The sequence below is a fragment of the Eulemur rufifrons genome, chromosome 28 (assembly GCF_041146395.1).
Source record: "Eulemur rufifrons isolate Redbay chromosome 28, OSU_ERuf_1, whole genome shotgun sequence".
NCBI classification, from domain to species: Eukaryota; Metazoa; Chordata; class Mammalia; order Primates; family Lemuridae; genus Eulemur; species Eulemur rufifrons.
This window is the reverse complement of record NC_091010.1, coordinates 31,302,671-31,330,354: the sequence shown is the minus strand read 5'-3', so window position 1 is coordinate 31,330,354 and position 27,684 is coordinate 31,302,671. Positions and strand designations below refer to the sequence as shown.

The 27,684-nt window shown below is 38.0% G+C and overlaps 1 protein-coding gene across 1 annotated transcript in view; it reads left to right on the top strand.

Moving 5' to 3' along the window:
- BICC1 (BicC family RNA binding protein 1) overlaps nucleotides 1-27,684 on the top strand; it is a 270,781-nt gene that overhangs the window by 86,332 nt on the left and 156,765 nt on the right. The gene's annotated exons all lie outside the window — the stretch shown is intronic.

The following is a 27,684-nucleotide window of genomic DNA, read 5'->3' as shown; positions in this document are numbered from 1 at the left end:
ATTTCAGAATACCCTGCCCTTAGCCAGGGCAGGCTTACCAATAAGGGTAAAAAAAAAGAGTATACAAATAGCAGAAATCATAGATTTGTCTTGGGTTAGTGGTGATGGTAGAAATAGATGCTGTCTGTGAAACGATTTTTTTTTTCCTTCATTGTTCTTCTGTAGCTCACAGATAGGTGTAAAAAGCAGACTGTTCACCTTTGCTTCAGACATTTTAAGACCTGAGTCAAAACACAGTGTATATGGTCATAAAGGACTTTCATTCTTAGGAGATTTGCTGATATTTATCACTCTTTGAACAGCCATGTATACATACATTCCAGCAGTTTAAATGGAAACATATGTTTGGAGGCAGGAACATGTGTGCATCCCACAAACTGCGAGTTGGAATTGTAGATTCCATTCTTGGTCACAGGTTAGTTAATAAGGTCTCTGAATAATTGAATGGGAGTAGTTTTTAATCTCCTCATTTTCTACGTTAGTTCAATCGAAGGTGTCTTCTTGATAGACAAGTGTCCATATGAAATTTGGACCTGCATCCTGGAAAAAAACCTGTAACTTAAAAGGCAAACATCCCACATTCCAGAAGAGTAATTTTTCAATGTTTTGACTAGACAGAAGTAGACATTATCGCTCATCTACAGTAGAATGAAGTAATGGAGAAGTATCGAATTGTCCTCCAGGAACTTTCATCCAGTCACACGTATTCTAGTTCCACATAATGACATTTTAGGAATCATTTGAGAATGAAAAATAGGCCATATTGCTGCTTACTAGCATCTTTGAAGAAATACTTTCCTACTCCTAGAGTAATGTAAATGTGATCTATATGCCTCTTACTGGAATGCTTTTTTGCTTTTGACCCCGGGGTGTGCATGACAAACAAAATTAAAACCTCTCTTTAGCTGAGTTTAAAGTTCAAATATTCTAATTATTTTAAAAATGTTTTCTGAGCATGGAAGCATGCTTACCTTGCTTCATCATGGCTCTCCCCAGGTGGGGACTGGAAGAGTGTGAGACTTTTATGTATTATTTTATGTTTGTACCATAAAAATATGTGTAAAATCATATGATTGTGCTAATTAAATTTTACTAAATTTAATTAAAGTCATTATTCTCATTAAATAAAACTAAATTTTAAAATACCTTTCAGAATAAGAATTGATATATTTCCACAAAGAGTTTAAATTTCAACTTAACTGACAGTAAGATTGTCAAATACACTGTCTCAAACGTGAATCTATGATACACTGTTGTTCAGCTTACTATACATTTCTCCCCTGGAGTTAAGGTTACTGTTTTTTTCAGCGATCTACCCAATTTTCTATACACTATTCCTGGCTGTGGCATCTGTCACTTCCTCTCACATTCTGTGGCATAGAACTTAGTTATGTGGCCTTACCTAAAGGCAATAATGAGGCTTGGGAGGGGCTGGGACATTTGGAGAAAAATTTTGATTTTTGCAAGCATTATTCATCAAAAGCCAGATTGTTAGGGAAAAAATGTTTATGGTCAAAATGTAGTGTCTTCGTGTGATATGCTTTGAAACCTTTTGTGTTAGTTTATTAGGGCTGCCATACCACAAACTGGGTGACTTCACTGTGAGAAACTTATTGTCTCACGGTTCAGATCAGGGTGTGACCAGGGTTGGTTCCTTCTGAGACCTGTGAGAGAGAATCTGTTCCATGCTTCTCTTCTAGCCTCTGATGGTTTGCTGGTGTTCTTTGGTTCTCTGGGTGTCCTGATCTATGCCTTCATCTTCATATGGTATACTCGTTTGTGTATCTCTGTGTCCAGATTTCCCCTTTTTATAAGGATACCAATCATACTGGATTAGGGGCTCACCCTGCTCTGGTATGGCTTCATCTTATTACATCTGCAATGACCCCATTTCCAAATAACGTCACATTCTGAGGTCCCAGGGGTTAAGACTTCAACATAGGAATTTTTGGAAGACAGTTCAGCCTATAACATCTTTTAATTGAGAAAATGATTCTGTAGAAAAATGTACTAAAACTGTAAATGTTACAATGTAACATTTTGATATTCAATTTGATCATAGATTTTAACTGCCTAGTCATTTATACTAAATCTGTTTTTGTCTAGAATGAATATATAATTGACATGCAAAAAGAGAAATAAATCTGTAATCTTACCTTTGAAAGAGAACTATTTATAGTTAATCTTCTCTATGCATATTAAAAATGTATAGAAAGTGATTTTTAATATTCCCTGGTTGATGGGATTACAGATTAAACGACATTTTTGCATTGGATAACATCCCAAATGTATTTTCTGTGTTAAAACTTTGCAAAGGTCTCCAGTAATTGTACTTTTTATTATTTGGCTCTAACTACACTTACAAAAGGTGGGAATGGATACAATTTTATCAGTATTCTCTCTAATCCACTCCTAATGGCAACTCTAATTAAAACACATGGAAACGATCTTCCGGGTTTTTTATGGTTCTTTGGGCAGTTGTTCATGGCTTACTCACCGTCTGTCCTGTTTCCTTTTAATCAGTTCTTTTTTTTCTTTCTCTTATGAAATGACTATGGCCAGATCTTGGAGGGGAAAATGTGTTACAGTGTAGTAGGTGTGGAGGGTACAGTGAATGTATTACAAATGTGACTCATCAAAGCAAAATGCTTCAGAAAAATCTGTCATCCCAATTACTGAAGAAGACCCAATCCAGTCAGCATCACGGTTGGGGAAAGTTGAGTTTTCCATTGCATTGGGGTTATGTACAGTATTTCTCCCTAAAGTGCATATCACATATTTCAAATGTAGGGATATTTTACACTCTTAAAATATTTTTTGGATATTTCTTTGGAAAACTGACCTATAAACTGGCTTGTCATAAGGGCTAACAGTAAGACTAACATAAATGAGATTGCTGTTGGGTGGCTCATGTGGTATATTTTTATCACCCTCAAATGCATCCTTTTTAGGCAAAAAATTACTTTTGGCATTTTGAGACTGGAAAGTAGCAAGTAGTGTCTTCTGGGGAAAATTTCTGGGAGGAATATTTGGCTCCCTCTATAGCTCAAAACGAATGCATTAGGTGGTCCGAGATGGGGACTAAATGGATCTTTTTATTGGGGGGCAGCAGAGATGATAAAATTGCTTCTACTTTTTCCAGTGGCCATTGTTTTTATATTTTGAATGGATTTTTTTCCTCTAGTAATAGAAATAAGTTTTGGTTTAATTATTTTAAAGTGAATTCAATTACCTATAGCCCATGAATGTACTTTTTCTAACACTTTAAGTTTCAAAGTAACAAATCAAATTTGATTTATTAATGAATAAGATCAGGATAATTTTAAAGCTTTTAGTATTTCAATAGGTAGTATGTTTACCTGGTTCACAATTCAAATTTATAAAAGGGTATACAGTGAAGAGTTTCTGATGTCACAGTGGTTTATGAAAGTTTACTGAGAGGGCTGTTAGCATTACAGTGTTTGTCCCAAACTTGAGTCAAGATTATCATCCATGAATGTCATTACTAATGGACACTTAGGACTTAAAGCTAACATTCAGGCATACTAAGTTCTTATTACCAATCACAATGCTATTGTCCTGAGAACGTTTCAGTGACAGAATCTGTGATCATGGTTCTCTTTATACTACTGTATGGATAGAGATAACTGGCCACTTAAAAGACTTAGAAAAAAGGAATAGCCCCCCACCCCAAAAAAGTTGTATGAGCATCCTTTAGGCAGTTTTTAAAGTGGTTTGCTTATCATCCATTCTTCTAGTCTTCTGAGTTGTGTCTTTGTGTTCATTTGGACACAGGAAGCCTGCGTGTTGAGTCCATGTTCCCTTAGCATGTTGTAAAGTCACCTGCATCGAGTTGCATTGTAATGGTGTATTATTGCCATACATTTTGCCAGTCATTTCACACAAATGCTTTATGAAAGCCACATTTCCTGTTTTAATCCTTTTCTGGAACCGTGGAAGCAAGGAATGTCACTGAGATTCTTTCAAAGTGTATGCTTTAATGATAATGAATGTAACCTAATTGCCACTACAGTTTTTTCAAGTGAATAATGATCTTAAACCCATGTATGATGAAAGTTTAGTTGTTACTGATTAAAATGATTTCTTGGAAACCAAACTCAAAGCATTGGATTGTGTAGAAAATCAAATTGAATTCATGAAAGCAGGTCTTTTAAAAAGAGTCACAAGGTGGGACTCTGGATTTCAGATTTGTAGTGCAAGTGACCATGGAAAGGCCAAGTTAAGGGATTTATTGGTGTTAGTTGAAAAACATCTGTATATATTTTGTAAAAGGCTCTCCCTGTATAGATTAAAAGCCTACCGTAATTCTTGAAGTTGTCAGCATTTCCTTTAATTGAAAGATCTTGATATGCAAACTTCCTTATTTATGGTTGATACTAAGATTTCAGAACTACTTCTACATTGTACAGATAAACCAAAATTACACTAATAAACTGATTAGATGTAAACATTTCTGTATGGATCAGAAGCAATTTTTTTTTTTTTTTTTTTTGAGACAGAGTCTCACTCTGTTGCCCAGGCTAGAGTGCCGTGGCGTCAGCCTAGCTCACAGCAACCTCAACCTCCTGAGCTCAAGGGATCCTCCTGTCTCAGCCTCCCGAGTAGCTGGGACTACAGGCATGCGCCACCATGTCCGGCTAATTTTTTCTATATATATTTTTAGCTGTCCATATAATTTCTTTCTATTTTTAGTAGAGATGGGGTCTCGCTCTTGCTCAGGCTGGTCTCGAACTCCTGAGCTCAAACGATCCGCCCACCTCGGCCTCCCAGAGTGCTAGGATTACAGGCGTGAGCCACCGCGCCCGGCCGAGAAGCAATTTTTAAAGATAGTGGCATTAGCTATTTGTGAGGAAGGGTTAAGTTTGATTAGTTTCAATCATAGGAGTTTTGCATTTGCTTTGGTAGTCTATATGTGTCTGTTTAGTTATGTACTTTCATTGTCATGTGGTTCAAATTGTTTTTATATCTTAGAAGGACATAGGACAAATTCAGTCTGAATATATACATAGAACATTATCAGAGATGTCTGAAGGCCAATGTATAAGGATATTCATTGTGGCAATATTGTAACAATTAAATGAAAAATAACCTAAGTCCTGAACAATGTAAGGTTTGAAATGTGGTGTATTCAAACATTGGATTATAACAGTGTAGGCATTAAAAAATCATGCTTTTTGTAAATATTTAATGACTTGTGAAATTGATTACAACATTAATACAAAAATCAGGACAAAAGGCATATAAATAGCTTGATGTTAATTTTGTTATGTATATTTATGCCTAGAAAATGACTTGGCAGAATTATGCCAAAATGTTAACCATGACTGTCTCAGTGGTGAGATTATGGTTGGTTTTTATTTTCTTTCTGTACTTTCTTATAATGGACCTCTGTTACTTTTATATCAAGATTAATAACAACTGCCATTTTATGAAGAGAAGCCAATCATATAATAATAGCTAAAAGGTTGAGGCTGCCCATGGATTCATAAATTATTGTAATTTATGAGCATGCAATATGTTTTGTTGAAAGAAATCTAAGTAAGACTTCCCATCAAGTACTAAAGTTACTTCTGTATCACCTATGATAGTTATAAAGACAAAACAAGTCTCAGATCATCAAGGTAGGTCATTTTAAGGCAGTGCTAATTTTTAGAAAATTTCCCTCTCTTTCTTAAATTCATGTGCCCTTGTTTTGCCATCCAGAGATATAAAAAAATTTTGAAGACAGTTTTTATACCTGTGTACCTTCCTTTCTTCAGACTAAAGATACTTAGTTTCTTATTTACTGTATGACTTAGTTTCAGACCCCTTACTGTCCTATTCACTTTCAGTAGCAAGATCAAATCCAATTTTAAATGTGGCAGCAATATCTGGGTACAGTATTTCAGATATAGCCTGCCTAGTAGAATGATAGTGAGACCATAATATCTGCAATATGGATGTACCAGAAGTACCTAAAGATTATGTAAGTTTCAGGAACTGTTGAATTGATCACAGACAGGAAAAATTGACATTCCTCGCCATCCTTTACCCAGCTGAAGGGGAAAGGTTGGCTTTAATATCATTTTTGGGTACATAACATAAAATGAGGACACTTTCTGAGTTCAGACTGGCAGGTAAAGGCTTCCATAGATAGAGCTCACATGCTCTGTCTTTCACTCTAAGCTCTTGTCCAGACATTTAGCTTGGAGACCATGTGCCAGGTAAGGTGGCCGGAATATGAAAGTGTAGAAAGCATCACTCTGGGAGATTTTACTTGGTTTGGACATTGACTCGAGAGTCAGAACTCCTGTATGATTTTTTTCCTTCACTCTGGACTCCATAGATTACTTGGGGAAAAGGATTCAGCCACAGGGTGACAGTCTATACAATGGGGAGATGGTGGTGTGCCTTTTATTTTAGTTCAGCTCAGGTGACATTTAGTAAAGAACTTTAAGCTTTACTGATTTAAAATGGGTTCACAGAAGAATCAATACAATTTAAAGCTGGGTGTGGTGTTGTCTCTTTCTTCTAGAAAAAGATATTATGGTCTAAATAGTCTTGGATTTTCCCCCCCCAAGTTTTAGACAGCTAGTTGGTGGCAGCCAAGACTGGAACAGTGCTTTTCTGACTTTATGCTTGACTACTGTTAATAAAAGATGAATGTTTTTCTTTAGATTAGCAATTATCATGCTCTTGTGGGCTAAGCTTCTGTAGTGAGAGAAGTCCTACCTAAAGTTGCAAGTTTTGCTAAGTAGAGCTCTGAATTAGGGTCCCTGTGGTGTTTTGAGGGGCAGCCAAAAGGCTGGAAGCAAATTAATACAACAAAATAAATGGTATGGATTTTGTAGTTCTTTCTATTTTGTTAAAATAGATTTCAAAATCGCACTAAACTTGATTATTCCTGAAGTTTGTACCTCTGATATTTTACTTTTTTTATTCTGTCTAGGAGACCTGTAATGCTATGTTGTCATCTCGTGAATCGGTTCTGTCTTCAAGTGTGGGACTCTTTCTGTTTTTTATTTTTTTTTACTTTTTAATTTTTTTTATTTTTTTTTGAGACAGAGTCTCACTCTGTTGCCTGGGCTAGAGTGCCGTGGCGTCAGCCTAGCTCACAGCAACCTCAAACTCCTGGGCTCACGCAATCCTCCTGCCTCAGCCTCCTGAGTAGCTGCTGGCTAATTTTTTCTATATATTTTCAGTTGTCTAGCTAATTTCTTTCTATTTTTTTAGTAGAGACAGGGTCTCGCTCTCGCTCTTGCTCAGGCTGGTCTCGAACTCCTTTTTAAAGTTTTATCTTCTTTAAAAAATTTTTTTTATTTCAGCATATTATGGGGGTACAAATGTTTAGGTTACATATATTGCCATGGCCCCACCCCAGTCAGAGCTTCAAGCATGTCCAACCCCCAGAAGGTGTGCACTGCACCCATTAGATGTGTATCTTTCTATTTTTTTAAAGAATAACCTTTTGCTTGATGTGTTTAGTGTTTTTTCATTTTATCTAGACAAAATACATTGCTTTAGAATTTGTCTTTTGGCTAATTCAACTCTTACCTTGCTTTTCTCTCTGAATAGTACTTTTAATTTCTGTGGTTTTTAGTTCATGTGAAACATACCTTATATGTTATTTTATGTGTGTGTTCCTGCCTTCCCACAGGAAGGAGAGAAGTAGGCCTTGTTTTGCACCACCAGACTCTGCCTCCAGCTCTTGCAGCCCAGCTGAGTGGGCCAAGATCTGGGCGCCAGACCCAACAACAAACTCTGTCCATCCAGTGGACATGATCTGTGCAGCGTTCTCTGTAAACTCCGCCAAGCCAGACTCATCTCAGCGAATTAGGGAGCTGAGACCTGGAGTGGGAGTGGGAACAGAATGGGGAAGGTTGTGACATTGGCTGGGGTGGGGGAGGGGAAGCCGAGCGTGATGGTGTTGGCCACGGGAAAGCCAATGTCATGAGGATAAGGAAGCCGGGAGTAAGCAGGGGGTACCTCTCCATGGAGGGTGGCATGGTGCAGAAAACAGAGAAGCAGGTGTGCCAGAGCGAGGTGCTCCTGCCTGGAACTGGCACAGTTTATGATGCATCTCAGGTTCTCGTGTCTAGGTGTCCTTGGAGTCTTCTCCCCTTCTCCTGATGGAGTCGGGAAACTCTACAAAGCCTAAATGAAGCATCAGACTATGATGCATAAAAGACATTCATTTACCGGAATAATTCCATAGCCCTCCTTTCTTCAAAGTGTTTATACACTCACGCTTTAACAAAATTCGGTGTGTGTACAGTAGTTTAACCTCTCAATGAGTGGCTCAAATTAAGGTATATCTTTAAAGGAACAGTGTTCTTTAGATAAGACAAAAGATACTCCCCCAAATTTGTCATTTAAAATATGGATGTAGCAGCAATACTATAGTGTGTTTTAAAATGTTAGACCATGCCATACCAGTGTAGGATGAACATTCTCTGTAAATAACATAGATACTATGTAAGAATAATATTTTTATTCAGGGTATATTTCTTTTTGCTAATCAGTCTCCAGCATTATTCAAAGGTCATTGTTATTATCTTAGGTGAAAAAAGCAAGTGCTGACCTTATTTTCCAAAAAGATTTTGTTATGGGCTTTTATCCTATATATCATAATTTCCACCTCCTCTTTGGCCATTGGCATTAATATTGTTTTCATCATTATTATACTTTTGGTGGGAAGTTTGTAGCCAGCCGACATACAGAGAGATTAGTACAGCATATAAACATTTTCTATTTTTCTTAATAATGGTTTAGGAGAGTGTTACTGTATGCCTCTAAGGAACGTGATCCTCGAATTAAATTATTAAATATCCTGAATGTTACTCTCTCATTTTGTATGTTTAACAGTTGTGGCTTGTCCCAAACTGGCTGTTTTGCAGGTTCGTTTTTATTTCTTTGGATATAAATCCCTTCCTAAAAGGAGCTGTCTTTTGGCATTGCAAGTGGTGGAAAAATAAACTTCATTGCCCTTCTTCTTCTTTTTTTTTTTTTTTTTTGTGAAATTAAAATGGTCTAGAAGTGTTAAGTATGGCTTTTCTTCCTTAGCATTTACTAGTTTTATTACTTTTGTCACACTCGATTATCATCTGGCCATTCAAATTTTCTGTTTGTTAATGGGCAAAGTAATGATAGGTGGGGAAGGAGGGAATTTAGCCAGAGATGAAACTGACTGTAGGAAAAACATAGAGGCTTCTGTGTTTCCTGCTTGGTTCTCTTTCTTGAGTTCATCATCAATTACTTTTTTGAAAGAAGTAAAAAACCAGTTTCCATTCCCACGTGTCTGTTCATTCTGAAGTTACCAGGAAACCTTAATCCCCTGTGAATAAGAAAACTTTAAGCTCAATTAGTTTGGAGTTGTTTGTTTTCTTAAATAGAAATTCTTCCTGTTCTATTTTTCCATGGCGTTTGCTGAAATAATGGTCCATGTGTGAGTCAGTAGGAGGTGCTGTTTGAAAAGCTTCGTGGCATATTCCTAGGTTTGTAGGTTTGGAGAGCCTAAGCTTTTCTTGGCTTCAGCCAGTACATTGAGAGGGAGAAATCAACAAAATTGAGGAAGTAGTATTTTTCAGTACTTAATGGGAGTGTGGATATGTCTTTTCTCATTTGAATATCACTTTACTTTGTTATCCTTTTCAAACATTAATAATATCATGAGCTACCTCATAATCTGTGAATCTGAAAACTCTCCTGCTTTCTTCTGGGTTCCATAGGAATACTAAAGGAGTAATTTTGGCTTTCAAAGAGCTTTCAATATGAAGGGAAAAGATACTTATAGGGAGGGGTTGAGGTGAATGATTATGTGCAGACTTCCCAGAGATGCTAAGGATGCCACTCATGAGACATTCCCTGCCCTCCTTGTGAGCCAGACACTGTGCAGGTACAGGACTGTGGAGGGGAAAAGGAGTTCCTATGGCTGCTGTCCTCAAGAGGGTCACACTCCAGAGAAGTAGCATATAAGTGCCACCTAGTGTGGCAAGAACTTATGTTAGAAGAAATGGGAGGAGTGATTTTTTTCCTACTCTGAGTAATCAAGGAAGGTAGCTTCTATGAGAAAGTGTTTGAGTTGGGTTTTGAGGGATAGGTAAAAAGAGTGTAATGAATATGTTGGGTTAGGCAGCAAGGATGAATTTCTGAGCAGACAGCAGTTTTCAGATGAGGTTAAGATGCCTTCCAGACTTGTGGCTCTATGACCTGAATATCCTAATGGAAAGGCATTTCCAGCAGAAGGAAACAACTGATTGCCTTTGCAAAGGCGGAATAAGGGACAGAGGAGACTGTTTCTCTGTCATATGGCCCAGAAAACAGATTAGTTAAAAGTGATAAATATCATTGTATCATTTCATCTGAGCTAATTATTCACAAATTCTTTAAGCCAAAAGATTTAGAGGCTAAGTGGAAGGATTTGAAATCTAAAATAAAGTTAGAAGATTGTATTGTTTCTATTCATTGTCTACTCAAAGATGATGAGAGTTAAAAATGATAGGACAACCGAACATTTTGCAATATAGTTTGCTTTGCAGCTTCTAACTTCTGTTTTAGTGCTAGGCTGAGGAAGATGTTCTTTCTTTTTTCTTTCTACTGTGTTCCTGGATGATAAATGCATTCCCAGACAGATTAACTTTTAACTATGCTTTGAAACATAAGTTTTCAGTTATTGTGATATATTCATTACATTTCGGATGATAAAATTGCCAAGTTCAGAATAACGGCTATAAAATAAATGGTTAGCATCTTTTAACTAAGTTCTGAACCTTCTATGATATGTAGTTTTTACAAATGTATTTTCCAGGAAAATAGTTGAAAATTTTGGCTTTGCAGTTTACTTCTGGCTGTGTTTTATGGAAATCAAACTAAAACTTATGAGAAATAGATAAAAATGATTTAAATTTGGCAAGTAATAGAAAATTTGGTTCTATCTGTATAAAATTAAAGAGTCCCTTAAATCATTGGTTATTAGTTTAGCGTACTCTAGTATTAGCATTAAATCACCAGTATAATGATAAACAAGTACAGAAAAGTTAAGGCCAAGAATATTTGAGATCCAGTATCATATGCAGAATATATATAGCCAATTTTCAATTTTTCAGGGGCAGATTTTCTAGCTAGACTATTAACTGGAATTCATGTTCACATCCCCATTTGTCTAGTTCTACCATCCGCTATTTTAGTGATACTAAACTCTTAATCTAGAGCAGTGTTCTTTTTTTTTTTTTTTTTTCTTTTTTTGCCAAGTATTTTGGGATGGAATAGAGTAGTGTTCTTAACCCTGGGTGAAGTTTTATCTGAGGAATTTTCTTTTTTAAAAACTGTTGATGGGCATTTGGGTCACTGTCTGGGGAATGGACATGCTTGAAGCTCTGACTCGGGGGTGGGGTGTGGGGAGGGATGGGCAATATACATAACCTAAACTTTTGTACCCGCATAATAAGCTGAAATAAAAAACTATTGATATTCAAACTAGAGACCCTGATTTAATTGCTCTGGGAGTGAGGCTTCACAGTATTGTTTAAAGAGTTCCTCAGGTGATTTTAATATGTAGCCAAGGTTGGGAACCACTGATAGAGTATGGATAAGTGCAGAGAGAAATTCTAAATTTATATTGGTCTCTATTACTGATAAAAGGAATTACCATTGACCTTTGAACAATGCAGTGGTTAGGGGCACTGAACACCCCCCTCCCCTGCCATGCAGTCACAAATTTGTTTATAATTTTTGACTCCCCCAAAACTTAACTGCTAATAGCTTACTGTTGACTAGAAGCCTTACTGATAACATAAACAGTTGATTAACACATATTTTGTCTGCTATATGTATTCTTTATTCTGCATATTTTGTCTGCTATGTGTATTCTATATATACTTTATTCTTACAATAGAGTAAGCTGGGAAAAAGAATATTAAGAAAATCATAAGAAAAATTTATTTACTTTATTAAGTGGAAATGGATCATCAAAAAGGTCTTCATTCTCATTGTCTCCATATGGAGTAGGCTGAGGAGGAGGAAGAGGAGGGGTTGGTCCTGCCTTATCTGGGGTAGCAGAGGCTAAAGAAAATCCACGTATAAGTGAACTTGTGTTGTTCCAGGGTCAATTGTGCATGTATTTTGTGTCTGTGTCTATTCCTAATGGATTAATTTTCTGTTCAGCTTTGTTTTCTTAGAACTAAATGTTCCATGACATGATTTCCGAGAGGGCGTACTGTGAAACGCTGGTTCTGCACTAGGTTAATAAATATTGTATGAAAAAAGTTCCATGTTTAGGTAAGTTTGAGAAATGCAGCCATATACAGTTTGAAAATATTCTTTTCCACAAAACTGATTGCAGCCTTTAATATGCTAGTTATTTGCATTTTATGAATTTGTTACAGGAATATATAGTATGCAGCACTTCCCAATATTATTTGATGAAATCATTTTTTATTTCTTGGTAGAAACTCCAGCCTACAGATTTAAACAATCAGTGAATCATTTGGAAATTCTTTTTTCCCTGCCCAAGGTCTGTGTTAGGCCTGGGTGTGATGTAGTTATACAATGGAGGCTTTCTTAAAAAGTTCCTCAGTGAGCCTCATGAGAGGGGTGAGAGTGTAAATGATTTCAGGTTACACAATTCTTTCCTAAAACACAAGCGTTATCATTTTGCATCCATGCTCAGTATTTCTTGGACAACTCTCCGTTGCCTCCAAGGTAAAGCTGAATAAATGTCCACCTTTGGTGTTGAACATTCATTATAGTCTGGTTCCTTCCTACTTATTTAACTTTGTTTCCCATTGCTCCTTAACCCAATCCCTCCTTGCCTCAGCCCCAAGCCATGATTGTTCCTGGCTCTAATGACTGTAGATAAAAATAGCTCCCAAACTAGGAAGTCTTTCTCGTCTTATCTCTGGCTCTCTCCAGTAGTTGTATCTTTAAGGGGCATCATTTTGTGGGGTGTTCTGGACTAGCCCAGACTATTTTGACAATTCCCATTTCTTTATATATTGCGCTTATATATCTGCATCACTTTGTTTGGATTTTATTAAAAAGTCAATTTTCTTGCCTTAGTCTGTTCTTTTGAGTGATACATTAACAGTCCAAATAACTTTTGAATTCTCAAGTTGACTCAAGCATTTTGGAACCTAACACATCGTTTTGTGTGTATGGTTGGGGCTAAGTAACTTTGTAGAATTGTGATACTGCAGGACTGAAAACGGACCTTAGAGATTTCCTAGTTTAGTGTACAAATGAGGAAAACTAGACCTAGAGACGTTAAGTGATTTGTCTAAATCATAGGACTATCCAGTTTTTGAAGCTGGGGAAGAAACCCAATTCAGTGTTCTGTTTACTACGCTGAAAGTTCACATCTTTTTAAAAATCCATGTACTCTTTAAAGAAAAATATTAATAAAAAATCTCACATTTGTCTTTCTTGTTAATGGGAAAACACAATAAATATTGTTCCTTAAATCAAAGCAGTAAGAGATAGTGATGTCTTGTTCTCCCACCTCACATCCCCACAACATACACAAAAAGATGCTGTCGAGGTTCTTAAGGAGCTGTTGTCTGATACAGGCCCTGGGAAGTAGGTTTTTAACAGTTGGGTGTTGTAGAGGTGATTATGATGTGCATTCCTCCGTATATGTCTCCTCCTCCTTTCTTCCCTCCCTTGATTCATGCCAGGCTGTCATTTTGAATCTGTAAGTGAATGAAACAAATAAGAGATGTCAATACTGTAAGGAATACTGAACTAGGAGCTGTGAGATCTGGCTTCCAGCACAGTCACCAGCTGCAAAATCTTGGGCAAGTCATTTGGCAGCTGAGCTTCAGTCCTCTTACTTACAAAATGGGGATAACTCCTCATAGAGCTGGTGTTAAAATCAGGTGAAATAGGCACTCACAGGTGCTTTAGAAACAATAAAACACTGAACAAAGGTGAGAAGTGATTTGATTCTTCAGAGAAGACTCTTCCATTTCAGTGTTTGCATCTTCCAGGTAGAGGGAAGGCTGCAGGGCTGTTGTTGTAGGATGAAGCTCTGTGTCTTTAGGGGTTTGGAAGAAATCACACACAGTTCTATAATGTTTTTGGCAACTTATCTCAGTTTGAAGTTGAGTAGTTGTAACTTTTATTTGTGGTTACACTTTTTTGATTTTTATATGGGGAAATGATCTCATTTGTTGTTTTTATTTAAATATGTTGATGTTTTTGCATTTTAGAGTAAAAATATTTTCTTCCCTAGTGGAGATTTTTTTCTTTCTTCATTCTCTCCTCCCTCCCCCCTTTTCTTTTCTTTTTTTTCCTTTTCTTTTCTGTTCCATTCTGTTCTTTTCCCTTCTTTTCCTTCCTCTCCTTTCTTTCTTGTCTTGTGTTAAGTTCTCATGTAATAGGATAGTTGGTCACTATTAGAAATATTTTTCCTTTGTTATGAAATGGAAAATTGTCATGGACTGATAGGCTGTGGTTGGATGGGATTCGCTACGAATGAAGAATTATCAGGGCAGACTGAACTTTCATTTTCAATGCAAAAATTTTTCTGTTTCGCTTGGCAAAATGGGATAAAAAGAAAATCCAAGCAACTTCTTGTTTTAGGAGCTGCCAGTTCTCTCTGTGGCTCAAGGAACGTTTCGTGTCTCAGCCACAAGAATTTGCTGTTCTGATTCTGATAGGCATTGTCTTCCCTCCTCACGCATACTTTGCTTTCAGCTTGTGGCTTTGCAACTCTTTGCTGGGAGGTGATGAAAGTCCTTCCAAGGCTACTCATCAACTTCTTCTATAGCCCAACTGGCTCACAGGTACGGGTAGTGAGAGCCGTGCACCCTTATCCTTATGGAAGCTTTGATTAAATATTGAGTGCAGGGCACTGTGTTAGACCTCTGCAAGAACACGATAGGATAGTAGATTCTGTCAGTTGTTGATTGTGAGGTACTTGGTTGGGGATCAATGTAGTTACCAATGGTGTAACTTACAAATTGGTACCAGCATGGTGGACCAGAGGGGATCAGGTGACTAAGTGCTCTGGTGGCCAGAGGAAGCCACTTACACAGGACCAGTAAGGTGAAGAAGGCCTGGGAACTCTGGGGAGGTCTGCAAACAGGAAAGTAAAGTGACAGATATCAGGAAATTGACATGAAGAATGAAGGATGTAGTGGAATGAAGAAGAACATGAAAGAATGAAGGATGACTTCCAGGTTTCTAATATGAAAATGATAGACATAGTAACATCTCTTAGGGGAGCTGTTTTGGAGGAAAAAAAGAATATAATTTTAAGGAATATGTTTGCTTTGAAGTCTAAGTGAAGATGTTTAGAGGAACACTCAGGAGAGAGAGCAGAGCTGGAAATAGTGACTTATCAGGAATTAACTTGCATTTCAGAAATAGTGAGGTGGTTCATGTAGAGTTGCCTATAAGCCAGGAGTTTTCTTATCTCATTAATATTACAGAAAATAACAACTGTATTTTATGGTAATTATGAAGTTTAAAAAGCCATTTGAAAAAATGGCTGAAAATCATCCACTAGGAAATGTGGGGATAAGTGTATTCTTTTCCAAGTGTGGGTGTGAATCTGAGTAACTCGAGCTGCAGCTAAAGGAAGAAAGACTCATTTATTTGACTCTCGCAGTCTTTGCTCTCTTCCTGTCCCGGCTCCTTACCCCCGACTCCTCTCCCCTCTTTTTGGGCTCAGTGCTTCCGAGATGGAGGCCAGCATCTCACTGCCGCATGGGCATCAGCACGTGGGTCACCCAGAGTTCACAGACTTCAATGTCCCCTTATTCCAAAGAGCCTCATGTGTCACACCAGCATCCTCTGGGTCTTGTGGCACAAGGGTAATGAGAAAGGATGCCCAGAGGCTACTTGTACCCATGCAGCCATGGCCTATTGTTGTGAAAAGAGCATCAGATGAGGAGAAAACAGAGGGAGAAAGTCCCAGCACTGGCACCTTTTCTGGGCCTTTGGTTCCTTATTCGTTCCTTATTCATCAAGGGCTGAGTACAGCCATGTGGTCTCCAAAGCGCTGAAATTCTATTTTTTTCTTCTGTCTTCTTTCATTCAATTGCCAAATAAAAATGGAATATATTTTTGGGGTACACCATGATGTTTTGACATAGTTACATACTGTGGAATGGCTAAGCCAAGGTGATTAACATATGTGTTACCTCCTATGCTTATTATTTTGTGGTGAGAACACTTAAAATCTACTCTCTTAGCAATTTTCAAGTATACAATACGTTGCTATTTATTATATTCACCATGCTGTACCGTAGGACACTGAATTATTCCTCCTGCCTAAGGGAAATGAGATTCTGTTTCTTCAGGGTACAGAAGTAAGATCCATGTCCATACCTAAGTGTTCCCAATAAATCAAAGCAGCTTATGGAGCACATTTGTTCTTCATGTGAGAGTTATGCAGCACTTTCACATTTGCCAAGGCTTTTATTTTCCTAAACTCCCCAGTGAAGTAGGGCAACAGGAAGGTCTTCAGTGGTGAGCCTGCCATTGGCATTAATCCAGGGTGATCTCGAACACTGTGCGGTGATGAGAGATGGGATCAGGTGCAACAAGGAGTTCATGATTTGCCTTGAGCCTCGTGACTAGCTATTGTTAACCAAAGTTTGGAAAGAAATAGTAATTTTTCTTTGAACATAAGACAACATTGTTTTTTATCCCCCATTCTGGTGAAAGCACTGTCCAGTAAGTTAAACAATAGAAGTGTCTTAGAAAAGACTGGACTGGAAAAAGAGTGAAATCCTCACCATAGTTTTTGTTCTGGATTTACATTATATAATGTAAACTCCCTTTGTTTAGTGATAACATTCCTTGCAGGTTTTATTTACTGTTTGGCTACTAAAAGGTGTTGATTGTGTAGGAAGAAACCAAAGTTATAGTAGAGCACTTGTACCAAAATATTTAACTATAAACAAGTAGAGCTAACATGAAATGTATTAATCTTTATCCATATTGAAGAAAGCTGTATTGTGGTTTCTGTATATGCAAAAGTTTAAGGTATTATAAATCAGATTAAGTTTTAAAGCAATTATAGGCTGTCTTTCCCTTTTTTCCAATCTCTTAAATCCCTAAGACCCAAAATATTTACACATGTAGCTCATAGGTATTTGTTAAATCCTAAGATGGTTGTTTTAGCTGTTAAAAGTTATTCAGTACATATTGAATGAGTGAATAAAATGATGAAATTGCTTGCTAAAAAAAAATTTTTGAATCCACTAGTGTGTGCCAGGTACTGTGTTAGGCCTTAAGAATACAGTGGTGACAAATTATGAGATGGATTCTGCCACTTTATTGAGGAATGTAGACAAAATACAAGGAAATAAGTAAATAGAATAGTTACTAATTATACACTATAATTAATAAATATTATAATATAGCTATGAAAGAAGCAAATGAGGAGGGACTTATTAAGTGAGTGAACACATCAAGTAAAAAAGAACTCTTCAATTTTCTTTTAAACAAAGTACTTTTTTGGAGGGAGAAGCTAGTTTTTAATCACTTGCATTGACTAGATAAAAAGCTTTAAATATTTATTTCAACTTTCAAAAGGAGTTCTTTGCCCTTTCATTTAGACCAACAAATTTAAGAAATCTTATCTATTAAGAACGTAATTGTATTTTCTTTCACTTGTCTTTATTGGAATTCTTTTACAGTTCTTCCAAAACAATAATACATTCCTCAGAGCTGAGCCTCAGCGGGAATAATGAAGCATCTTATTTGATGTATTATTCCATTACCTATGATGTCAAGGCAGTTGGTAAATAATTTCTTTTTATAGAACAGCCAAAGGGGATGGTAGTGAGGGGACGGGGTGGGGGGAGAAAAATTTAACCTAAACAGGCCTGTCCCCAGGAAATGATTTTGGAAAGCTCTATCATGTGATGGTTGCTATTTATTATCTACTCTGTGTTGGGCAGGCTTGGGGTCTTGTTTCCCTTTTAAATCAGGGCAGTACTTGGATTGTGGTTTTGCTGTCGTGCCCTTTCTTCATGCCAGAATTTTTCTAGGGCTTGTTGCAGATTCAGGGGCAGATGTTTGTCTTCCTGAGGTTAGGGGATGATTTGGTGCCATCTAGGCTGATTTTTTTTTTTTTTGCTGTCCCTGAACAAACACTGTTGCTGAATGCAGCAGTGACATCAGCTCAATAGAAATGTTATGGTGGTGCCTTCATGCCCTCGGCTATTCAAATATTGATAAGTCTTAAAGACACTAATCAGTTGTAATTTTAATTTCTTTTTTTTTTTTTTCAGGATATTATGAGGGCACAAGCGTTTTGGTTACATTGTATGTCTTTGCCTCACCCAAGTGAGGTTTCGAGGCATGCCCTTCCCCTCTACAATGCACACCATGTCCATTACAGAGAGGTTTGTCATTTGTATTTTAGGCAACTGATAGCTTCCTCACTTCCTAATGAGGGATAACTTGGCCACGGGGTTAACAATGTGGTTATACAGAGAAAACTTAACGTAAAGGATTTTTTTTTTTTATTATTGTGGTAAAATAAACGTAACATAAATTTAACCATTTAGCCATTTTTAAGTATAGAGTCCAGTGGTGTTAGGTACATTCACATTGTTGTGCTACTTAAGGGATTTTTGTTGTGAAATAGCAACCCACCTGCCTTAATATATTGACATTTAGATGGCCACATGCTTACAGAGAAGAAAATTTAAAATTGAAACATAGATGTGAAATATTGGCTGGAAAGACAAATTTTGAAGTTGTGACAAAATTGCTGCAGATTTACGGTAAAACTGGAATAGCCAGGGCTCTTCTAGGGCAGCTTTGCACATTTAAATAAATAGTTCATAGTTACTCTAAAGCCCGCACTTAGAATGCACAGCTAATAGTAGGTGCTGAATCCCTAGAAAGAAGCCTGAAGTCTCTGCATTTTGGGAGGGGTGAGATAGGCTCTGCTCTTCAGGGGTGAGGGAAGATCCACAGCTGCCGCCCACGGTGGCTTCTCATTCCCGAGTTGTGAAAGATGCTAGGGGGTACTTTCGTGTGCAGATTGCGGCCTGTTTTCCCTGAAATGTTTATTAAATCCATGTGTGTTGCGTTCCTGGATGTAGAACAGTGACTCTGGTCGGGAAGAGAAGGAAATCAGAGTGATGAGTTCTAGGCTGGCATTATTCCTGGAACGTTGTGGAACTTTTCCTATAATGAGTTCCTGGTGACTGGAGATGATTTGCAAAACTCTACCCTCACGTCCATCCGTGCGTGGTCATTTCTGTTCCACTGCTCTGGCCTGTCGTTGTCTACGCAGCCGGTGGCCTCCCAGGAAAGTGTGGCTGACTACACAACCCATCATTTCGTTACACAACTCACCGAAAATCCCCATGCTCCTGAAAGTGTAGACCATTTGTCTTTATCATTCTTGTAACCTCCATGCCCATGAGGTGTTATTTATTAATACTAACGGGGCCTGTAAGTCAGGCATCTCTTGAGTACCAATGAATAAAATTTTATATTTTTTGTTTTTTTCAACTAATTACTTAAAGGAAACTTTTCAGCTTAAAAACTGGGGAATTGAAATCCCTGTGGTTGGTCAGTCCTCTGAAGGCTTTGTGATGGTGCCACTCTCAGATTAGGACATGAGCATTTGAGGGAGGGATGATATTCTTGCGTACGTGACAGCTACGTGCATCCAAGAGCTTTTGGCTACGTTCAGTGATTTGAAGAGCCCTGCTCTGATTACAGAGCTCTTTGCTGTCTTCTTCCTTTGCATCTAATTTTGTCAAACTTCCCGGGTATTTCCTGAAGCAGTTTCCTCCCTAGTTGTCTGTTGCCACCTGTCCATCAGCGAAATCTTTTAGTTACCTCTAAACCTGAGCTTGGCTGGGCTACATTGAACCTCACGGAATTCTTGTATTTTTAGAGTGAATCCTGAATGACAGAGTGGTTAAGCTTTGTGGTACGTTATTTTATCCCTTGTTCCAAAAAGGGATTTGAAGTGGCTTAACCATTTACATTTAGTAATTTCCAATCAGTAATAACAAATGAGCACAAGAGGAAATTGGTGTGAAGGGAAAATAAGAGTTGGAAAATAATTTGAGGTAAGGAGCAATAAGGTTTGTACACAACACACACATCAGAATCTGAGCTTTGTTCATGGCCAGTGCTGAAAAATAAACCTGACCGGCTATAAGAATCACAAGGTCCATAAAATTAAGAGTCAGTTAGTGGCTCTGAAAGGTCAAAGACTTTCTTACTACCACAGCCTTTGGAAAAGCTTCTGTTAATTTCCCAAAGGAGACACTGCAGTGTGTACCTGGTAGAACAGGTCCTCAACAGCAATTACTCCACTGAAATATGGTTGTTTATTGTTATGTTTCAGTATACGAAATAATATGGTTGCTTCCTATTATGTGTTCAAATGCCAAAGCAATTCTACAAATATTAGAAATTTAGAGTATCTAGGATGAGCAGTCCTCCATGGATATTGTTTCTTCTAGCTGAATTAGATAAAGTAGTTCACTAGTCTCTTATTATTTTTATTATTATTAATAATTCTAACAATACTACCATTTATAACACATACTCTTTCTCAAGTACCTATAATGTGTCAGGCTTATCGTAAGGCACTTGCTGCAGAAGAGATCTCTTAATCCTCGTAGAAACTCTGTGGCTTTATTCTTATTTTAGAGAAAGAAAATTGGCTCAAAGAAGTTGACTGGGGCCGGGCACGGTGGCTCACACCTGTAATCCTAGCACGCTGGGAGGCCGAGGCAGAAGGATCGTTTGAGCTCAGGACTTCGAGACCAGCCTGAGCAAGAGCAAGACCCGGTCTCTACTAAAAATACAAAGAAATTAGCTGGACAACTAAAAATATATAGAAAAAACTAGCTGGGCGTGGTGGCACATGCCTGTAGTCCAGCTATTCAGGAGGCTGAGGCAGAAGGATCGCTTGAGCCCAGGAGTTTGAGGTTGCTGTGAGCTAGGGTGATGCCACAGCACTCTAGCCTGAGCAACAGAGTGAGACTCTGACTAAAAAAAAAAAAAAAAAATAGAAGAAGAAGTTGACTGACTGTACCAGGTTCGCATGGCTACTGTTGCCTGTGTGCCTGGCACTGATTCCACTACCCGAGACCCGGAAGTTGTGTAAGGAAGGCAGTTTAGCTCTTTTGAGACAAATCCCTAAAACAGTCCTGTCTTTTCTCATATTAGCCTCTGCAGCACAGAAATAGACTCCCTCCTGCCTGTGCCTGTGAAGTCTCTGTTTTTTGTTTAGGGCCATGTGTGTCACACACATGCCTTGTGGCATTCCACAGCTGGCTCCCTTTAAAACTCCATGGGATTGTGCATCCATGGCCACACTGAATGATTGGAAAAACTAGATAAGCACAAGTATTTTCTTGCTTTGACTTTTGAATATTCTTAAGCTTTGAAAATATAATGGAATTTAATTTGGCTAATGTTGTCAGAAAGGGCAATCTTATTAAAAAGAATAGCCTTCCATGTAAAGATGTTTAACATCTGATACTATTTCTACTTTGTTCTCTTGATTAAAAATTTTAGTTAAAGGCAATGCATAGATTATCTCCTTCTGTCATTTTGATTGCTTAGCGTATGTTTAGATGTATCATTAATATGCCTCTATATATTTTAAGCCAGAGACAGGGTTATTTTTAAATGTCAGTTCGTAATAACAAAGTTCATCAAATATATTATGTTCACACTCTAAAAGGTTGACTCCATGTCTGAACAAAGAATTTGCTTCATGTGGACAAAGAAGACCCTCCGCCCCAAACACGTACTCTTTCTTACACTTTCTGTTGTACCTTAGGTCAAAGTAAGGAAGCTGATGATGTGTTTTAAAGAGGGAAAAGGAATGCAATTAGAACCATACTGGCATCTTGGCAGGTATTTATTTTTCCAGGATGAACGTGCTTTCAAAAATTGCCAGTAGTTGCTAGGCAGACTTCAACAAACACAGAGGACATTACCCAAGCATCCAACCTGGCTGGTTTCTCGATTTAAATTTTGTGATCCTGGCTCGAAATGTAGTAAACTCGATTACCATTTGAACTTGCGATACAGAATACTTTCGCCAGCGGTCCCATTGGCATTCTGAGCTAGTCGTGAAGTTAAAGTTTCTTCCCCAGGAGGCCACTCTAAGCAAGGGCACGCTGTCCAAGATTGCGGGCCGGGTCATTTGAACCGCTTCAAAGGTGAATACAAACTATATGGCGAAAACAACTCCATCTTGCCAAAAGCGGTTGCCTTTTTATTTGGTGCTCTTTCTGATCACTGGATTTTCCTGCTGAGTTTATGCTTAATTATATCTTTTTCTTGTCCTCTGGCAAATGAACAGCATTCTCACACGCTCTGTTATGGTCAGTCCTTTACTTAAATAACTTTTCTAGATGCATTCGGAGCAATGCCAGAGAAACTGAAGGAATAGTTACTTTTCTGGAATAGAGATTAGATTTAAAAAAGGTTTTTTACTTATTTTTTTTTTTGCTATTTGTTTGCTCATTTGCTTTGTTTTGCACTGTCTGTGTAGGCCAACTGTTCCTAAGAGTGGTATTATGCCAGTTAAATAGATGGGAAATACAGACTCATTCTGAAGGCTAAAAGTTTAAAAGACAGTGTGTTTTAAATGTTTCGGTCACACTGGGGGCAAAATGCTGATAAATATAACTTCCCTTCCGAATAGAGTAAACATGCAGTTGAGATAATAACAGGGTTGTGAAATTTGATATTTGATCTGTAATGGGAGTAAATAGCTTATGATTATATTTTATCTGGGCTAAAATTCTCAATAGTACAGTAACAGAATTTGCTTTACCATGTTTTCGAGTAAGGTATGATTATCATATATCCTTTACAAAAGTTTTGGGTCTTGCAAACCCAAAACTTGGGTTTGGGTCTGTGTTACCTGTTTGGATATTGAATAAATACATAGAAATTAGGTGAAGGATTTCCTTCTGCATGTGTAAACTTTCATTACAATTAGCCCTTTTTACTTAGTTTCATGTGTTTGGATATTAGCCCTTTTTATTTAGTCTCGTGTATCTGGAACTTTTTGATTGAGACTAGCATGGTATCTGTGTGCCTCTTGCACGGAACTTCTTGAACTCAAAGCAGAAATGAAGGAAGAAACATTTTATAGTAGTTGATGGGAGATTCTCATGAAAAATGCAATAAGTAGGTAGTGCTGTGGTTGGGAAAGCTCTCTTGCCCACTCCTGATTTTTTTTTTTTTAATTAAATACCACACTCTGTTTTGGAGAGTTTACATGCTAGTTTTAGATACAACAGAAAATGTTTCTTTTTGTAGGTTAATATTGTGTTTGGAAAAGTAGTCCACCTTCCCGGCTTTCCTCCTTCCCTCCCATGGTATATACTCATGGAAAGAAAAAGTACATAAAAAGTACACATCAGAAAGTAAAGACCAACTGAATTCCCTCCCCAAAGATACTATACGCATTTTGGAAGTGTCTTTCTCTTCATCTTCCTATGATGGATATGCCTGTATTTACAATTTTATTTGTCATTTACTTTGTAAACTAGACTGTGTTATGTTTTTTCTAGCCATCAGCTTTTCTTGTTCATAATACAGATTTACAAAATCATATTTAGGGACCATCTCACACTCAAAATATGAAAATATTTTATTTAGTAAAAAAAAAAAAGTAGTGTTAAACATTGACTATTTGCCTGTAATAACCATTGAAAAGAGAATATGCCACATTTCTGCTGTGAGACGTTTAGTTCATTAAAACATTGAAAGGATATTGTTTTAGGAAATTGCATGAATGTCAAAGTCCCTTTGTTGCTTTAGAGAATCCGAAATCCTTGGCCTTTAGCTTATTGCAGAAACCTGGAAGAACTTAAAGATAATTCATGAGTTTAGGAAGCATTTTAATACCATAAAATACTAGTTATCTGGAATCCAGAGAAATGAATTATAGTAGTTATAGTATCAAAGCCTGAAGGAATGATTTTTTTTTTCCCAAGGTGATTTTTCCACACTCATGAAAACCGTCATCTTCACAATAACCTATGTCTTTTGGCTTGTCAGCAGTTTGAAAACATGAATTTTCCAAATCACAAACTCTTTGATTGCTCACAGCTACTTTTTTTATCTTGTTGTTGGAGTTTAAAGGGCTATCCCTCACTGTTACAAGAGTGTGTGCTTAAGGGATTTGAGGAGGGCTTTCTCAGAAAAAAAAAAAAAAATTTGTGTTTGTGCCTGAGTACAATCATGGGAGAGAAGCACAGTTCTGGAAACATGAAATGAGCTAGTTTTCTTTAGCTTTCTTTGGTGTTAAGCTTTGACCAGAATTACACAGAAAAGTTGACAAGCATTGTCCATGATGTACTGATTCTGTAAGTGTTACAAACAGTTCAGAGAATATACTGCATTAGTAATATATTTTCCAGAAACCATATATTTTTTCCAGCTTTATGATATGCTGAGTTCTTTTTCAAATTGATCTAGTGTTTCAATGCCTTATTTTAATTAGAAAAGATTTTCAGAAGTGCACATGACATAGTCAACTGCATTAAAAAAAAAAAAAAAACCCAAAAAACCAAAAACAACTGCTTTGCCTTTCCAGCAAGCCATTAAGCCATAGGTAAGGGCAGTGTCTACTCTTTTGACTGAGACCCTGCCCTGTAATAGAGCATGGCTGAAGTTGTCTTCTTTAGGAGGGCATGGTGCTTGCAGCTGTAGATGCTTACTGTGTATGCAAATATTTCAACAACTGCCCTCTTCGAGCTGTGTTCTCATATGCAACACATTGCACATGGAGTCAGTGTTTCGACATTGTACTGACCCTTTAACGTTTTCTTGTGCTCACCTAATTTAAGTATCATTTCCCTTTGCCCCTTGCTGGAGAACCTTTTGGATTCAAGCCATAAAAGGCATTTATCGTACCACAGAATTTTATTTTCTGTTGTGTACACAATACTCTTGTGTGCTGGCCACTCCACCATGACTTAGTTTATTACTGTAAATATGTCATTGCTTTCCAAGGCTGTGGTATTGGGAGGAAAAATGACATCTTTGGTCTCAGTTACCTGCCCGCTCCCCACCCCCCACCAAAAAAAAAAAAAAAAACCAGAAACATAAAACAACCCAAGCCAGAGGATCCTATATCTTTAAGCACTAGGGTATAGAATGCCTCTACATTGTTAGAAATGTTCTGCATTGTCTGAGCATAATGATCCTTGGTACTCCTGTCTCTCCTAAGCATGATGACTTCTGATCATTCTGCTTTTCTCTTTCCTTTTTGCTTTTCTTCTTCTCTTGATAGTTCCACCATGCATGTTAGCATCACAGGATTTGAGTAAGACTTTACCTGTTACCCTGTAATGTCAAAGTGGAGGGCCATGTGGCCCTGGCGTTCTGAAGAGAGCTTTGGAAGACCTGCCAACACTTGAGGCCACAGACTTCTCCTTCACACTTACTGAGAGGTGGCATAAGCTTCTCTAATAGCAATAGCCACTGCTCTAAACCACCCCACTACCCTGCATACCTCCTCCCCAGTAAGAAAATTAAAGAGGGAAGAAAGAGGTGGAGAGTCATTGGGGATGTAGGGCTGGTGGGAAATGGGGTAGTCCCCGTAAGAGGTGAGAAGATGATCTCTTGGAAAATGGGACTTTGCAAGGAAATTTCTCATAAATATTGGGCATGCCTACAAGAAGAGGAGACAAGTGTTTCATTACTTAGTTGCACGACTGCTTAAGGGACAGACTTGCAGATGTGCCTCAATGCCTATGTGAAACTCGAAGAGAGAATTCGGGAGCAACTCTCCCACAGTGTAACAAGAGTCAGGTAGACACCCTGAAGGCAGCAGGGCTTGAGCTCTCTCTCTGGTAACCCACCCATGAAGCCCGCCTGCTGGGGGCGTAGAGTCCAGCAGCTAGAGACATCAGACATTCTGCTGGTATCATAGGGTAAGGAAACGTGGCGGATACTGGTTTTCTTCTGTCAGAGAAGTATGTAATGGGAACCCTCCTGGATGTCCTTTCAAAAACTCATAGACTCCCTACAAGAGAGCTGTACCTGCAGAACTTCCCTGTAGAGGCTGTCAACAGCCAGTTAGCATTAGTCAGAGAAGCACTGGGAAGCAGTGGAGAGAGAATTGCTGCTGTACCCAGGTGAGGGGTGCATTTGCGTTTTCTTCCATCCGTTCTTTCTCTGAATAGCTAATGTCTATTGCCATTATTCTGTGGGCCTTCCACATATTGGCTCATTGAATGCTCCCAGCAAACCCATGATAGAGGTGCTGATGCTGCTCTTCTTTTGCATATATAGGAAACTAAGGTGCAGCGTAAGTTTTGTACCTGGGATTTGGATGCATGTTGTCTGGCTTCCAAAGACCATGCCATCACTACTATATTTTACTTGTACTGCTTGTCCACCCAAGATGGGAAAAAATCCCTTTCAAAGTTTTTTTTTTTTTTTAACTGTAAATAATGGTAAGTTTTTTTTTTTACTATAAACAAGTTGTTTACTATAAACAACATAAAAACATTTTATGTCCTGACTCATTACACATTTACATAAAATGAGTGAAAAAAACTTTCATAACACAATATTTATGTGTAATACAACCTCATCTTTTTCTATTCTTTTCTGTTACATTAACAGATGCTAGTCACCACCTATTAAATAGATGATCCAAAGCCCAGGAGAGGTATGAAGGGGAGAAAGAACGGTGCCTCATTCCCAATGTACATTCTCTCTCTCTTTATCCCTCTCCCTCTCCGTCTCTCCCTCTCCCTCTCCCTCTCTCTCTCTTTCCCCCTCTTCCTGTGCCACCCTGAGTTTCCTGAGCTGGAAGTCTAGCTGCTCATGGGGAGGGGGTTAATTTTGAATTAACTGGTTACGAGAGTTGGGTGTTACACTTCAATGGCCTGAGTTTCTAATACTGACAGTGACTAGACCTTTATGGGCTCTTACCTTAATGTGAAGACATGGGAAAGGGGGATTCCGGAGAACCCAGTTGAAAGCAGGGATGGTGCAGTTTATGTTCCTGCCCCCACTGAATCATGATGACTTCAGTGAGCTGGTTATATGAGCCTTCACCTATTTGAACTATGAGAGGCTTGCAATTCAACCAGGATGACCCTGTCTTCCATAGGTTGTACCTGTCATCTGTGGAACAGTGGCTACACTCTTCTTATTCATGGCTAAAATGGAGCTGTTGGGGTTCTAATTCCAGACCTCAATTTTGTACTGGTAGCCCAGAGCAGGTTTTATTGAAATGGCTTATTTTGCTAAATCAGTCTTGTTTATTACTGCATTTGTTACTTACAGAACATCATATTCATTCATTTCTCCTTGGTGTATAATTTCTTTTCAGTAAAACTCAGCCTCATATCCTTTTCACAAGCCTTGCAAATTTTAACCTGGAACTACCCTTGTTAAAAATAAATAAATAAGTCAAGATGGAAGGATGTCTCGGCGGGAAAGATGAAACAACTGCAGTCAGTCCTTAAATCTACAAGACGTACCAATGTTAAAAGACAAAACTTCTGTTACAGTTTGTTGAATCATGTTTTCTAAAGACCAAAATATTACTGGGTTCCCTCCTTACCCCACTCCCAACTTACAAATTACTTTTGTAGGCAATGAGGAATGCCTGCCTTGTTGAACACTTTCCAGGCTAAAATGATTGTGACCAGGCTCTAAGCTTTGTGACCTTAATTGCCCATTTGTCTGGAAGTTGGAGTAAAG